The sequence below is a fragment of the Rhea pennata genome, chromosome 4, assembly GCF_028389875.1.
Source record: "Rhea pennata isolate bPtePen1 chromosome 4, bPtePen1.pri, whole genome shotgun sequence".
Lineage (NCBI taxonomy): Eukaryota > Metazoa > Chordata > Aves > Rheiformes > Rheidae > Rhea > Rhea pennata.
This window is the reverse complement of record NC_084666.1, coordinates 8446852-8462773: the sequence shown is the minus strand read 5'-3', so window position 1 is coordinate 8462773 and position 15922 is coordinate 8446852. Positions and strand designations below refer to the sequence as shown.

The window sequence follows — 15922 nt, the reverse complement described above, 5'->3', positions numbered from 1 at the left end:
ACCTTTGCTGCTTCCCACTTAAAGCCTCAGACCTGAGCGTACAGCAGAATGAGCATGAAACCCGCCTGTTCAAAAACACATGAAAACACACAATGAGCAGTTGCCAATTAGGGCCACGGCCATTGTCTGCTAAAGGTCAAGTGTTGGCCTTGCTGAAATCTTTCAATACTGGCTCCAGAGAGATTGGAATTTAATATATTTTATAAAGCTGAATGCTTGCTTGGCTCCGCAAAGGACTGCCTTTCCTCTCCCCTTCCCCCATGTTCCCGAGGCCGTGGTGGGAAAACTCACGGAGGGAGTAACCTGGCATTCTGACTTTTTAATCTGTTACCACCTCCCTCCCTGTGGGTATTGTGGAAGGAGTTGTTGGCAGGGAGGTAGAAGAGGAGGTGATTTGGCAACGCGGGCAAGGGGAGGGTGTTTGGTAGTCAGTCTGTTTTACTGTCTCCCAAGAGATTTTCTTTATAACTCTGGTAGTACATGTTTTTACAGCTTATTTAGTATCTGTCACTTGAAAAGAATAGATGGTATAGATAGGAGGAAGAAACACAAATGCAAGCTGCAACAGGTAACCAACAAAAAGCAAACTTTCCCATGAAATAATCTAGTGATAGAGGTTTCAGGGTGTCTAATGGACTGTAGGTTAAGGAAAAACTGAAGGCCTTCTGGCTAGCTTCTGGATCCAGAGACAACAGATGAGAGTGCTCTGTAAGCTTCCTAGGGTCTGCCGCCAGATCAGCCACCACTCTAATGACCATGCCAAGGCGCTGCACCTTCCAGCAGCTGCAGCTGGCGAGGATTTCTTCTCAGCTTCTGAACCAGAAACTGGATGTCCATGTTTGTCTGTAGCCCTGACGCTGTCATTGCTGCACAGGCAGAGCATTGCCCACCAGGGCTCTCAGTGACAGGAGAGTTTCTACCTGCCCAGAGCAGTCACAGGAGGTGAATCCCCTCCCTCCATTCTCTGCATCAGATGAGCTACTGATGTTGGTGCTTTTGCCCTTCCATTTGAGGCCAGAGTTTATCAGAGTGGTCGGAAAGCCCTGCTTCCTGGGCCACAGTAATTAGGTGACTGTCGCTAACAAGCTGGTAAGTTCCACTTTTAAACCCCTGTACAAGAGCCAAACTTTGTTTCCACTGGCGGCACAACTAGGATGAGACCAGGGTGGTCCTGGAGAGGACCTCGTCTTCCTTTTAATTGCTGGGGACAATAGCTGTAGGTTGGCTTTGGCACTACCCACATATATGCATAGTCACAGATGTGATATGTGATTTTGCTGGGATATATTGTAATGGACATTGGAATGAAACAGGGCCATGGCCAAGCTTACTGGTTAAGCCCATGGTTTTAATGTGCTAATTCCCAAGTTTGAACTACCTGTACTCTGTGTGTTTGTGTGTGTGTGTGTGATATTGAAAACTTACCAGCTGACTTGCAAAAAAAAAATTTATTTATAATATTTTCCTGTTTGTTGCCACGGTGATGAAGGAGCGTGGGACAAAAGTGAAAGATTCCAGTTGCCCCAGGCCTGTGAACAAACAGAATCAGACAGATTTGGTTAGACTGTGCTGTTAATTGTAACCAGAGAACACAGTAGTCAGCCACAATTACTTGACTGCAAAGTGTTTTTAAAACCCTCTTTTATGTGCTGCTCCAGCAAAACGACATCCTCTAAAAGCCGGATGACAAAGAACACTGACAGCTGGACTTTCATTGTGCCAGGCTAGACTTGGCCCATAAATTAAGCAAACTGAAAATCTAGTCCTGCTCCCTCAAGGTATTCGTTCTCGCAACTTTATCGATAACCTGGCCTGAGCAGATCTGAAATGAAACGTTATCTCAGAGCTGCCAGGACTTGTAGGGAAGCTGGAGGGGGAAGGCAGCACTGCTGACTCCCGCAGATAACAGGTGGAATGCAACAGTCGCCGCTTTTGTCTGCTGTAACCTTCAGTTAAAGCTCTCAACTGTGGCCCGACCTTTCGCTGTCCCAGACTGCGGGCTTTGCTAGAGCAGTGCAGCCTCTTGCCAGCCCGGGCAAATGCACGTACAGGAGATCTAAGTTATTCCACAAATTTCAAGTTGTGGCATCATTGAAAAAAATGCATACAAAGCCCTACAAAAACCTTTCCCCTGTCCATGTGTGGTAATAAGGATATACACTGCTGCTTCCTTGGTGCTGAATATGGGCTCTGAAATTAATTGTAATTGTGGGTTCTCACTCTGCACATGCACAACATTTGGTGTGAAAAGTGTCTGCATCTTTTGTAAATCCCTCTTCAATTATGTGGAAGAATGGGTTTAATTTGCACCACAGCTACACTTAGCTAGCTAGCTAGCTAGCTTAAAAAGAAAATAAAAATAGAAGCACCCGTAAAAGTCATAATAACTTGGTCCTGTTCATTTTTAAATTTGCTGCTATATAAACAGAAATTTGAAGACCATTGTCAGAGCTACCTAGTCTGTAAGGTTTCAAGAGCCTGTTAGATCCATGTCTATGTGGCTCTTCTGAAGAATATTTTTCCTGTCTCAGCCTGTATTTTTCTACTTGCAAGAACCCAAAAGGTGATGTAAGCTTTAGATAAGGTCCATAATCATGAAAAAGTCAGTACATTGGATTCATGACCATAAGGATGCCTAGGCACAATACTTTTGCCTTAAAGCCTTTGCTGTACAAAATGGATTTTTAAAGAATCAAAAAGGCAGTGTTCTAAAAGTGTGCCCAAATTAAATGTGATCTTATTGATGTAGTTTTAAATACACAGCTTGTCAATACAAAGATCACAGGAGCTGGCTTATAGTAGTCAGTTGGAAAAATACCAGATTAGGCTCTCAAAGGGTAGAATATAGTCCTTCCTAACAGAGGACTGAGTCATCTTTCATTTTTTCTTTCTTACATTAACTTGACCTTTGATCTCAGTGATGATCTTCTAGGCCATTAACCAGATGTACAACTAAGCAAGACCTGCCACTAGCAGTCCATCCGAAAAAAAGACACACTTGAGAATAATGCTTAATAACAATATTTTTTCAGGGAAGAAGGCACCAACCAGGCTGCTGGAAACATGGTTCACAACAAGCCTTTCAGAATCATGGCCCAAGCATCTACAGCCAGGGTGACATTGCATTTTAACATGTGTTCAGTTCACCTTTATTAACAGTTTGGTTCCCTTTCCACCAGCAAGCACTTGACTGAAAAGGGACTTGAATAATTGATATTCCAGAAATGGACCTTCTAACAAGGTGTCATCATGGGTTTAGTTTTCAGATTAGTCTCAGTCCATGCAAAGTTTGAAGTCCTGATCCTGCTGCTGGGACCATTGCTAGTGTTGGTGAAAGACTGCGTTCTCACAGATGCCATGGAAATCCTTCCAAGAGAAGAGCAGGCTGAGCCCTGGCTCGTGGTGTTGACATAAAACTGCAAATCATCTTTTAATTCAGAAAGTCTTCTACTGAGCTGACCTATAAATAAAGCCTACACAGACAGTGCGGTGTTCTTCATTGAGGAAGGAATACAAGAAAAGAGCCCACAATTTTATTTTAAGATGTTATACTTCAGTAATTTTGTACAGCATGTAGGTATTGTGATAGAAAATATATAAAGCTATAAGATGTGTGGAACAATGAGGTTAGAGACCTAAATTGTCTGTATTATGAATCCATTATTTGTTAGCTTCCGATAAAGCATTATTTAATCTCATTCACGGTCCTGAGTATTTAAAAGTTGAATGTAAAGCTATCACTGGAAAAACGATGCAGAGAAGATCTGCTTCGAATGTATTCCTAAGTACTGCTAGTGAGCTTTTATGAAAAACAGACCGTAGGACTTCCTAACATTTTATTTTTGTCCTGCTTTAGAAACTGAAAACTGATGTCATAATAGGGGAAAATTTGTCATCGACACACATTAAAATCTGAACACAAAGAGAAGACCTTTAATTACAGATATATGGATGCATATAGCCGTAATTCAATAAGGGGAGAAAATGCTGAATTAAAGGCATTTTTAGAGTTATATGCATGTCTCAGAAATTCTACCTCTGTTCAGAGAGGCACATACTGAACTGCAATCAAATTACTATGTCCAGCTCTGCAATTTCAATCATTCATCCCATTTATAGGGGTCTTTTTGTCTTGAATTAGGCAAAATGTGAGCCCAACAGGAAATTAAGCGACCAAGCAAAATCAGGAAATTCACTCAAGTGGCTTAGCCAGTGGAATGCCACTGCTATCTGCAAACTAAAACTCCAAAGAGAAGAGGTTGAATTGCCATCAGATTTATTTTCAAAGTGGCTAATGTGTTTTTAATTTGTACAAGGTTGGTAACCAGAAAAAAAGAAGCAGGCAGAGCCTTACATTGCTGTTCTGAAGTTTGCCTTTTTTTTTTTTTCACATAAGGCCTTAGCATATAGACATACATATATGCATATGAATACACATATATAGAGTTTAAAAATGTACTGCTTGTAAAAAAATTAAAACAGCTATGTTAATGACAAGCTTTGAAATACTTTTCTTGTCATAAATATTTGTTGGCTATAGAACATTCAAAATTATCTGAAATGGGAAACATAGTCAAAAATTACAGTTTCTTTTCCTCAAAGAACATATATGATGATAGCTCTCTTGAGTGAAGGGAAATTCTTTTAGATGTTTACAGTGGCCTCTCTGCATTTGGGATCTGTGGTTCTGTTTGCACGATATTTTAACTGATTTTTTTTTTTTTTTACAAGTGAAAAATTCTTGGTTTACAGACCTCCCCTTCACAAATAAAACAAAGCAATTTCTTGCATGTATATTACCATTATTATTCATACATCTACCTAAAGCAGCTCAGAACTCTAGTGATGCTCCAGGACCCTGTTATGCTAGGCACTGTACAAACACAGAACAAGAACTGCCTGAAGAATTGCCAAAATAATGATAAGAGGGAAATAGGCAGCCTGCAGTATTCATGGAAGAGAGTTACGAAGCATGGTTAGCAGTGGCCTCAGCACACTCGTTGCAGGCTTTGTGAAGCTTCTGTAGATCTCAGAGCAAAATAAGAGCTTGTGAGGAGAAATGAGAGGAGCTAACTATATAGCCTTACAGGTATTTAGAGAATACTCTGTGAGGACTGGCACAAGAGAAAGCCAAGAGGTCTGTGTCGGTAGTTTGATAAGCAAGAAACAGAAGTTCAGTGACTGATCTTCGCTACAGATTCTGGTGGCTCTCTGTTTATTACGTATATTACAGCTTGAAATCAGAGGCACTTTTAGTTGTGATTGTAAATATACCCTGCTGCTTCCTGAGCAGTGCACTGCACTTGCCTTTATGCAAACAAACTCATGAGATGGTTCATTAGCTTTAAGAGGAAACGGGAGCCTCCATGTATGTATATTTGGGCTGGAGGGTCTCACTAGTTCTTACTGAACCTGGTATCTGTATCAGTCTTCCTGCTCAGTCCTTTCTTTTTAGGGATAAAACTTTGTGCATGGCCTTCACCACACTTTCAACACTCCTGGTTCAGTATTAAGGTAATGGCTGTAATCAAATATCATGTCTCTAGCCAATAGTCTCAGAGATGAGGAAAAGATTATCACTCCTCCACTTTCCTTTTCCCAACACAGTTACCAGTGCATCTTTCCTGTGTCTGTCCATGCCTGTCTGTACTCACTGTAATACATTTTAAACCAGCTGGACAACTTCAGCTGAATTTGGAAGGTTTAGAGGCCTCAAACGTGATTAAGGTCATATACGATTTATGGAAGTAGCCAACTGGATAGAAGAGACTCCGTAAGTGCTTCCACAGAAGGCAGAGCTAGTTAATCGGCTCCTGATATCAGACACCAGAGAATACAGAAAAAAAAACCTGAGGCCTTGCACCTATGTCAGCTGCAGAAAAAGCTCCAGTCAGGACTTGGATCTTAGTCAGTCAGCCTGGAAACACATCCAAAAGACATTCATTAAAACAGATTTCTTTAATTTATTCACTCAAATATTATCTTCTCTCTTCTTCAGAGGTATTGTGGATTGCTCAAAGCTTGAGCTACAGAATAGTTTAAGCAAGTGCTTTGCAGTGATGAGGAAACCTCTTTCTACAGGACTGATTGACGTATCTTGCTCCCTGCCACAGGGTTGATTAGGGGTCAGGAAGAAATTTCCTTCCCAGTCAGGGGATCTGGGACAAGAAAGTTCGTTTGTCTTTTTTCACCCCCTTCCTCTTCAGCCAAAGGCCTCGTTGACCTCCTGAATCATCTGGGCTATGGTAAAAGCCTCAGGCAACGGTGATCACTCTTTTCTCTTTGTAGAACACAGGTTAGCCTCTTCAGAACTAAAATGCTTTAGTTTAATTGAAACCTGTGGGCTTAATATATAAGCACCATTGCTAAATGTAAATGCCTAAAGTGAGTAAAGCTCAGGTGATCTCACAGTGCAGTTCCACAACATTACACTAAACTAAAGCTACCTCTGCTTTAGTGAAAAGGTAAACAGAAATGGAACAGGCCATAAAGAGTTTTGAAGGAAGAGAGCATGAATTTGATACAACAGGAAAAATGAAGCCAGTGGAGAGTTGATGTGGCTGAAGGACATGCCTAGAACAACCATTGCTGCAGCAGAACGTTGAATAGGTATGAGTGAGATAAGATTATATTAGTCAAGGAAAAAAAGGGAGAGAAAATTAGAAGTTCTATTTAAGTCACACTGGGCTCGATCTGTCAGTTATGTATCTGGAATGGGATTTCAGAGAGACAGGCTACAATTTTAGTTTAAGCAGAGGAGGCAGGTCTGGGAGTATGAGTAGAAACGTGGCATTTGAATTTCCATCTGCAGGGAAAATTATCTAGAAATATAATATGTAAAAGAAAAACCTTCAATACAGGAATATACCTGATGATTAGCATGCACAAATTTATGTTAAGAATTCATGTCTAAAATTTTGGGTATATACCATTCTGCTTAGTTGAAATGTACATGAAAATTTTGCCCTAAATTTGGATGTGATTGTTAAAATAGTTCCTCCTTTATCTAACCACAGCAAATTTAGGAATGAGATCAAATAAAATAAGCAGATTATTGGTTTGTAACATTTGTTCACAAAAATACTTCATTTTCCATTAGAGTTTAATGTTTCAAAGAAAGAACTTTGTTTCCTACAAACTGGTAAAAGGTATTGAGGCCTCATACGATACCTCTGCCTACTGCAGATCTTGTATACCACTTCTCAGCAGATTTTGAGGTAGAATAAAAGAAAATCGTATCTGTGAAAGTATAAACAATTCTTACACTAGGAAAGTGCTTTACTTACCCAGGATTATTTCCGCTAGACTATGAATATAAGCTAGGCTGGGTTTTGCTCCCTCAGATTTCTAGAAAAGTGATGACAGAAAAGTACCAGAAGGGTGATAACTATTATCCCCTTAAAAAAAAAAAAAAAAAAAGAGAGAGAGAGAGAGAGAGAGAGAGAGAGAGAGCAGTAGCTGAAATGGCTTATATGGAAATACTATTTAAGAACAGCAAAACATATCAAGTGTAATATATTGCACACAGTCCACTTTAAGTACCAGTGCCTGCTAATTAAACTTATTTCTTGTTAACTGTTTCCTATGTCTCCTCTCAGAAATCACTAGAGAAGTTTATAAGCTTTGTGTAAGCCCTGTCCTGGCAGAAAATATAGGAACTTGAGAACTCAAGTAGCCCTCAAGGTTTGATACAGGTAAGTGATGCCCCTTTGCTGTCCCAGGCTCTTTTCAGTGAAAGTAGAGCTGGGGAAGAGTTTGGGCCTGAGAAAAGGCTCAGTTATGAGGTGATTAAGTCACTATGCAAAGCAAGGAAGGTCTATGGAGGAAGTGCTGTGTATTGGTGTTCTGCAAAAAGAACAAGGCACTTGGAAACATATGTAGGAGGGACTAGAAACTTGAGTAGGCAGAAGATGCTTTGGCTGAACTCTTAGCAATTTAGAGTTCTCATGAGTGGGACTGTTCCTAGGGGACTGCAGTGAAAAGCAGAACAATGCTGTATTGGCTCAGTACATGGAGCTTGATTTGCCCTTTTAAAAATCTTGTGGCTAATTTGTACCCTGAAAAAATGAAGTACATCCTGGCCAGATGGCATTTTAAGAAGCAGGCAACTGTGTAGCAGGAGTAGCAGGTAATGGAAGTGAAATGGGTGTAGGAAAAGTCAGCTGTGTACAAGGGGCACAGGATGGAGTCACCCTTCCACAAAATTCAGTAAAAACTGATCTGGTTGTGATTAACTCAACTTTTTCAACATCCTTTTAAGAGTTCACAAAGAACATAATGTCCAGCCAACTTGTAGTGGTATACGAAAGACCCCTGACTCTAACATCCCAGGATGTTGGCCCCCTGTTCCAGATTTAGATGCTGAACACTGCTTTGCTTCTCAATTCCAGGCTATTTATTTAGCATTCTTACTGCTTTATCTTGTTACAAACCCTTGAACATAAGTAAGGAAAAGCACCTCATAAAGAAAACAAATCTGCTTGAGCAGTCAGAGCAAGGTTAACATTAAAACCACTGACTGATAAACACTGTTAGTGGCAGAACTTCCTTTTATGCTCAGAAGCTGTGTGCTCAGCTGTGAAACTGCTACACACAGAGAATGGAGAAGTGTCTTTGATGAGGCTCACTATGTTCAAACACCCCCTGAAAACAGGCAGGTTATCATAGGACCCCTGAATACATAAGCCACGTCTCTTTTACCTGCTCTACATCGGACTCCAAAGTCAGTTCAGGTTCTCTTTCTTCACTCAGCAGCATGAAGACCCCATGGGTCAGGAGATGGAAGCCAGATTGCCCACTTGCTTCCTAGGGGCACTGCTAATTAACCCTAAGGTAACAGGATCAGCAAAGGCTTTATTTGTTCTGGAATCTTTCTGACAGGCCTTCAAAAATTTAGCTTGTCTTCTGAAGCAGAGGCCCTATTTCCTATTTACATATTTTATGGTGAAACAGATGAATGACTATAATGATTGCTACACAAAGAGAAATACCATGATTTGGGGTAAATTCAGCTGAGACTTGCTATCAACATCTTTACACACTAACCTATGTTGTTTCTCTTACTCGTTAGAAATGACCATTGTATGTAGCAAATGTATGTAGTAAGCATTTGGTTTCGTAATATTAGCTAAAAATGATTTGTACACAAAAGTAAAATACTTTTCTGACCAATCTGAAGTAATGCATTGGAAAAGCACATCTGAACCTTATGAGCAACTCTGCACTTTAGAGTGTCTAAATGATCTTTGCACTTTAATTTTTTAAAGCAATAATTGGATCAAATACCTGCTGGGTTCCTTATCTACAAACAGTAATAATAATAAAAGAAGAACTGAGTTGCATAGTCTCCTCTTTTCCCTTTTTGATCTTACGTGGTAATTGACCTAGATTGGCAGCAGCTTAGTACCACACACGTAGTGTTAAGGTTTATCTGTTGACTTTGCAAAGCCAACATGTCATTCATGTCCATCCACCATGTTCTCACTAAGGAGAGACAAACATTCCCTTTGTTTCCTGAAAAACTGGAGCTAGGAATCTTGAGATGGGGTGTAAGAGGAACTGCTGTTTCTAGATGTAAATTGAGGTGAAGCTGGACCGAACTAATCCTATCATACATATATGTAGCGAAGATATGTATACACTTACTGCTTTGCTTTGGGTACCTAAAACATCGCACAAATTGTATCTTAGAGCAATCACGCCATACATGAGCATGATTTCCCCTAGGTGAAAATTTTCTGCTGAATGTTATTCTGATTGTTTCATTGCACTTATTTCTGCCTGTGCTTTATTGTGAAGACAGTTTGTGTTACTAGCTCTCTATATTTTTTTTTCATTTAGAAACCTGTCTACATTCATGTCTCACTGTTTTGTTGGAAACAGATGGCTCTTCCTGGAGACACACAGTTGAGTGAACAGACACCAGTTACTTTAACATGTGGTAGCATGTTTGTAATTAGATATTTAAAGTGCTAGACAATTACTATTGAACCATGTCATGGGGGAAACTTGTGTCTGTCTACCAAGACCTGAATTATAAATTGCATCCCTGCCAGAGTTTTACTCTTCGGTATAAAATAATACTATGGTTGAGTCCTGAATGCTGTTTATTAAAGCTACCACCTATCCTATCTCAGAGATGACTGTTTACCCCTAGCTTTTGTGTATCACAGCAGTTGTATGTGGCTTGCCCATGTGATAAATAGTGAAATTTAATGAGCTGACCAGAGGAGATGCCACCTCTGCAACATCACTAGTTTAGGACTCGGCCGCCCCTCATCTATTTTAGGCCTTCAAATGGTTGAAAGCAGCTCCACCTCATGAGAACAGAGTATCAGCCATTGCTGCAACGGAAAAAGGCTGATAAAGTTGGAGAAAAGAAAGGTGATAAAAGGAGATGAGGGGAGGAAGATCTGAGAGCAACAGAAGAGGAGAAAGAAGACTTTAGTGTTATCTAATCCATAAGATAATTTAGTTACTGCAAAGTTTTTACTTTATTTGTAGTATTCAGACCGTGGAACTTGAGAGCAGGGGCACAGACTGCTATGGGAGCGAGGCTGTAGTCCTTTCCACATGCCTCCTCCGTTGTTGCAGCAGTGGCTGTGAAGTAAACAGTTGCAATGCAGAAGCAGTTTTAGAACCATGAAGTTCCCTCTGGTTTTACCTTACTTGCAGCAGAAACAGAAATAGTGGACAAAAGTACTGTGGCTTCAAGGAAACATTCATGTTTCAACATAATGAATATGATTTGGAAAAGCTAAAGTTGTAGGTAAGGGCAAATCCAATTTTGTATTAAAACGTCTCACCTAGTCTGTTAAACTCCAGTGGGTAGAACACTTAGATATAATGGCCGTGAAACATTAAATTACATTACGGCTTTTTCTTGTTTTTACTAAATGGTTAATTCTAAGTTTGGATAATAATTTAGCTACAAAATGCTTCAGGGATAAGTTGCTTCAGTGGGGAATTCTGTGTACAAAACTGATTACAGGATGAAGCCAAATCCCTGCCAAAGATGTGGATAGGATCATGAAAGCAGCTGAACTACAATTTCCCATGTACTAGAATTCACAATAAGGCCAGAAGCAAAATGAGCACAACCAGAAAGTATTTCAAGAGCCAGGACTGAACTATGGGAGACAGCTGTGTACTTTTGTCTGTGATCTTTTAATCACTTCCACGATCTTTCTAATGAGAGGTAGGTGTTGATCTTCCAGAGAACTAGTCCGCTAATTTAAATATTCATTGTACAATTTCAGAAAGTTATCTTGGAAAACTATTTGAAAAGATTTCAGCCTAAGGTTTACAGAAGAAAATAAATATGCAAATGGTTTCAAGAAACAGGGTATTGTAGGCTTTGTATAAGATACAAAGACTGTGATCAGAGTGATGAAGAACACGGAGCAAAACCTGGTAATGCAAACACACAGTTTGGAATATAATTAGTTTTAAGTTACCAGACTCCTTATGAAACAGGTTAAAATTTGAAAGCCTGTAACATAAGCAAACTGAAGATATTCCAGGAACAAAGTTATGATTTGGACTCTGCACCGCAGTGTTAACTTAATGCAGCACAGTCTCGTAATTCATCGGAAACCTACAGGGTAACGACATACAGCCAACGAAAAAATGTCTGGGTGAAAGAAAAGGAGAGGGAATGAAGTAGAGCACTCTGTGACTCCATGTGCAAACACTAAAGAACAGGTTGCAGAAGGCCAAAATAACAGATGCTTGTTAAAGGGATGCAAAGAGCTTGTTAAGAGTTACCATTAATAAAAAATACCCATAACGTCAAGCCTGTAGGCAACCGTAAATCAGGGCCTGGTTTCTCATGACGGGGATTATGCATCCACATAAAGCAGCCTCTGCCCGGACAAGTGTACAACGTAACTGCTGTCCAAACACATCCCACTTCCTCACTACAGCTGACTCATAACTGCTTTTCAAAAACTCCCATAGGAACATTTCTTGCGGAATAAGAAGCAGATGTGTTTTCTTCTGGCCTCCATTTTGCAAGGAAAAAAGAAAATGGCACCAGCTCCAGCTCCCGCGGGGACCTGGCGGGCGCTGCAGGCTGGCGACTCCCGCCGCGGGCAGGACGAGGTCCCCGGGGGGAACCTGCTGTGGAACGGCCACAGGAGCGGTGCGCCTGCCCCGGCTGCCGCCCCCGAGCTGCCCCGCCGCCCCGGCGCGGCCTCGGCGGCCCAACCGCCGCGGCGAGGCGCGAGGGGTCAACAAGCGCCTCCCGCCCTCCTGAGGCGCCCCGGCCGCCGCACTGCGCATGCGTGCGCCGCCGGGCTGGGCTGCACCGCGCATGCGTGCGCCGCCGGGCCGCTCCGTGCAGCCCCGCGCCACGCGCCTCCTCCTTGCGGCTCCATCCGGGGACGTGGTGATATCATCGCCGCGGGCAAGGCGCGTAGCTTCCGCGCCCCTCGCGAGCCCGTCTCCGCATGCTCTGCATGTAGCCAATGAGAGAAGGGCGCCTCCCTGCCGCAGCGCCTTGTGGGAGCTGTAGTCCGAAGAGCCCTCCCCGCCCCCGCGGCGTCACAGCTACGCGTCCCCGTTTGCAGCGGGCCCGTCCCCCGCCCCCCGTCCCCCGCCCCTTGTGGGCCGGGCCAGCGCTCAGGCTGTCCAATGACAGCGCGGGTCAAAGGGCAGCGGGCGGGCGGCCCGGCCAATGGGAGCGGGCGGTGGCGGGAGGGGGCGGAGCCTGCTGTGTTTTGTTCGATTGCCATTGAGAAGCGTTGTTCATATGCGGAGGGGAGGCGGCGCGGCGCGGCCGGGCGCAGGTACCGGCTGCGGGCGCCCTGCGGGGGAGGGGGAGCGCGAGCGCGGCCGCAGCCGGCGGCCGTTATGCGGCGGGAAGGGGTGGCCGCTAACGGCCGCGGGGGTGAGTGCGCCACGCACGCTCGAGGCGCGGCGGGAGGGGGGAGCGAGGCCAGGCCCCTTCGTGAGCGCCGGGCCGAGGGAGTGGGGCGGCCCCCCGCGTGGGGTGGGCCGGGGCCGGCGGGGGGCTGCGGGGGCGTGCTGGAGCGGGCTGGGGAGGCTGTCACCCCCCAGCAGCACCCCATGGGGGCCTGAAGCTGCTGGCTCCGATACCCATCTGCCTCGCTGTATGTGTGCGTGTGTTTATTTTTGCCGTGAAGTCTAGGGAGACGTGATCCTTCCGCAGAGGCTCGAGGTAAAGGTTAGCTCCATTTTGCCCTCCCATTAGTTGAAGAGTCTGATAAACGCAAAACGGGAGCTGCCTAATGCTCTAGTGGAAGGAAAACTTATTAGTGTTAATAATCGCTGCTCGGGATGGAAATCAGGTTTGCTGCTTTTGAGTGCTGTGCACTGCAGAAGGAGGTGCCGCTCCAGGCGAGGGTTCTGGCCTGCCCAGCACGTTCCGGGGAGGGAAGGGGCTCTGGCGTTCATGGAGACACGAGCCCCGTGCAGGCAGCCTTTTGTGAGATATTTGCATGTATACATATACATATCAAAGTGTTCGGAGACAATTCTTCCTTCTGTTGCTCAGGGATAGAGTTACGTCAGAGTAGGTACATGCTCTCAACAATAGCTGCAAACTACTGCAAGTGTTCTTATGATTCCTGGTAATAAGCTTTTTTTTTTTTTTTTTTCATTATGAAAGTCAATTTCTTATTTAAGGCTTAGAAGTATGAAGACCTGTTAGGTTCAAAAAAGGAAGTTTGAGATTTAAGAGTAAATATGCTGTTAGGTTGTGTTATTCTAGCTTTTCTAAGAGCAGTAACATGGCTTTGTTCTGAATATTTGACTTGTTAAAGGTCTCCTTTCCTGTGCAGCCTGCATGAAGGCTAAATAAAACTGTGTACTTGAAATTTTGGATGCTTTTAAAGAGGTCAGTTTAGGTCTCATGAGACGGCTGTTGTAGATGATCCTCTCATTTAGCATTGCGTCAGTTATCCTGACTCTTCTGGCGGAGATCTGAAAGTTAAGCCATTTTCTCTTTAGTTAAATCATGTAGCCATCATAACTATTCAGAAAATAGCTGTTACATAAATAGTGCCTTGTAGTAGTGTTAGAACTTTTGGGTTGCTCAGCTGAGAGTGGCTTGGTGAGTCAGCCCAGATAAGAGATGGGCTTTTAATGTGCATGCTGAGTTCTAGGCCTCAGGATGAGTTGAGCCAGCTGGTCAAATCTATTTTCTGGTTCACTGTGCTTACATTAAAATTAGCTCCTGAGAACAGTTATTACGGTCTTTACTGTTATGTTGCCTCCAATTCATATGCCTTACTGCAGTAAAATGTTTTTGTCAAAGCCATTTTTGGCAAGAACCAGTAAGTTTGTGTGGTGTGGCAAGCTAAAACGTTTTTTGGATATATTTTAGTTGTGAATTATCTGTTTGCTTTGAATCAGGCTTATGAAATCTGGAGTACAGTGTTCACTGAACAGTAAAAACTTTCCTAGTGAAATGTGGTTTGAGATCTGGCTTTATTACTGATACAGTGTCCATGATCAAGCCAGAGGGCTTGTACTTTTGTAATTATTGCAAAGATTTTGAAATTTCCTGGAGATTTGCACTCAGAGGCGAGAGACTTTTTAGTTCCCTACATGTGGAATTCCAAGTAACTTAAAATAGGCTGAACTTTATATTGTTGATGTGGTACTCTTGATTAAAAAAAATTTTTAATATGTATTTATTTCAAGTTTCTGGGAAATACTATCTGCATTAATGTGATACTTTTCAATGGTCTTTTTTTTGTCAGTAACAGGATTCTACTCTTCCATCATATGGTAGTACATACTAGCTATTAGACATGAATCTAAAATACTGATCTGCAAGATCACCCCTCTAATGATATCCTTTTAAGATATTCCGTGTTGCCGTGCTCTGACTGTCCCCTAAAGGCCTCTACCAGACAATTTGTAATGTACAGTTACTGTGTTCTGTCTTGAGAATGTAAAGCCAATTGAATAACTGAATATTTTAAAGCTGGTATAGTAGAACTTCTCCTGTATGGTTTGAAAAGAGTTATCTGTTTGTATTCCCAACCATTTGAATTAAAGTTTGGAGGCTTAGGATAGGTCATAAAGCTATGTTTATGAAAATCTACGTGATAGATGGTCAGAAAGCTTGACACTGAGATACTATTTTCAATTTATTACATATGACTTTTTTTAAAAAAAAAAAAACTGCTCTGTAAGATTTATTCTTTCTTACAGAAATTCCTCCAGAGTCTGGTAGCCATTATTGCAGCTCTCTTTCCCCCCCCCCCCCCCCTTTTTTTGGTTCTTTCTCATTTTCCCTTCTCTCTTTTTTCACCCCCTTCCTCTAATGCTGTGCCCCCCTATCTACATTCCTTTGTGTTAACAGTGATGATGGCAGTTCTAGTCACCTCCTGTGGTTTGATAGATTATTCCCTTTGGAAACATTTGTACTTAAAACTTTCCAAACATGATTCTTTTTCCCCTGAATTTATGATGCTATTTTTGAGTTTTGTTCTAAGAAATTGTCCTTTTTGTTTTGTGTTTTGAATTTTCTTAGTTTAGTAAGAAGTCTTGTTAAACTTTTAATGGAAAGTGTTAGTATTTGTCTTGACTAACATTTCTTTTTGCATATTTTGGAGGTGATAATATGCACAGCAAATTTGCCTTTTGGCAATAGTGAGTTTCCTTCTCCCCAGCAAATGTGCAGGCACTGGTGTGTGTGTGTGTTTTTTTTAAAAAATCCTCTGTTTACTGTCAATTTTTAATTTTTATTTCTTTAAAATAAACCTATTGGTCTGTTTTTAGATCACTACATTTTTGAGATCTGATATTTGTGTAAGAATGATCTTATGGGTAAATGTTAATAAAACCTTAATTTTTCTTTAGTCTTACTGCATCAGTATCTAAAATTTAAAAATTTTGAAATATACTGTGGAAGGACATGTAAGAGGCTCCTGTCTACTGTTCCTTCTTA

The 15922-nt window shown here is 42.1% G+C and overlaps 1 protein-coding gene across 2 annotated transcripts in view; it reads left to right on the top strand.

Moving 5' to 3' along the window:
• The first annotated feature begins 12733 nt into the window (after nucleotides 1–12733).
• The window catches only part of FAM53A (family with sequence similarity 53 member A), a 76533-nt gene continuing 73344 nt past the window's right edge, over nucleotides 12734–15922 (top strand). Inside the window, exon 1 of one of the 2 annotated variants that reach the window (XM_062574535.1) lies at nucleotides 12734–12788. The gene's annotated coding sequence lies outside the window, so the exon portion shown is untranslated. The other variant, XM_062574536.1, reaches the window with a different exon arrangement.